Below are 836 nucleotides of genomic sequence, written 5' to 3' on the forward strand. Positions count from 1 at the left end.
GGCCTCGGCAGGCTCCGGGCCCCGGGGTAGGGCCTCTCCCGGGCTGGGGTGGGCGCTGTGCACAAGCACGCGTTCCCAGCCGTGCCCCGGCGGTGCGCCTGGTCTCGCTGCTTTCTCGTGGTTCAAGCCCGGCTTCGGCGCCTTGAGCCGCAGTCTGTTGTGAGAGGGCGTTTGGTCTCTTCTCCGGGGGCCGGTCTGGTGGTGCCCGCAGTGCGCGGGGCTGCCCGGTTGGTTTGTGTCACGGGGCGCCTGTGTGTGAGCCGTGAACCGTTCGGGTTCTTCCAGGAGTGCCGTCAGCTTGTGAGGGTTGCGCTGATGGTTTGTCCCAGGTGTTACGGCTAACTCCGAGTGTTGGTAGAAGTATGAGGAGTTTGATAAAGCTCTTAAATTCGACTGCGCCTAGATTTAGACTCTGAAACCTTTCAGAAGGCTCAAGTTCTCCCTCTCCCCTGTAGTTTTTCTGAGTCAATCTGAAGTTCCCCAAATAATTCCGCTTAGGAAACCTTAGTACAGGTTTTCCTAGGTCTGGCGTTTTTATTTGTCTGCTTGTTTCTCTGCTCGAGATGATGAGGAGAGACTGTGGGCTGTGTGTTTGGCTGCTGTGGTTTGCAGGAGGCACGTGCTCTCTGGCCTCACGCTTCTGCTGCCACTCATCCTCAAGGCAGGCATTCTTCCTCTTGAGGTTTTAGCTCCGGAAAGGCCCCTCTGGCTGTTTGGAGGAGAATTTACCTCATCAGCTGCTGTCAAAGGGCAGGGCCTTTCGGTTACTTATAAACTAGTTCAACAGGTACGAGAGCTTTTCGTCTTGAGCCGAGTGGTGCTGGTGAGGGGGGTGT

Source organism: Buceros rhinoceros, unplaced genomic scaffold, assembly GCF_000710305.1.
Source record: "Buceros rhinoceros silvestris isolate BGI_N320 unplaced genomic scaffold, ASM71030v1 scaffold12128, whole genome shotgun sequence".
Classification (NCBI taxonomy): Eukaryota; Metazoa; Chordata; class Aves; order Bucerotiformes; family Bucerotidae; genus Buceros; species Buceros rhinoceros.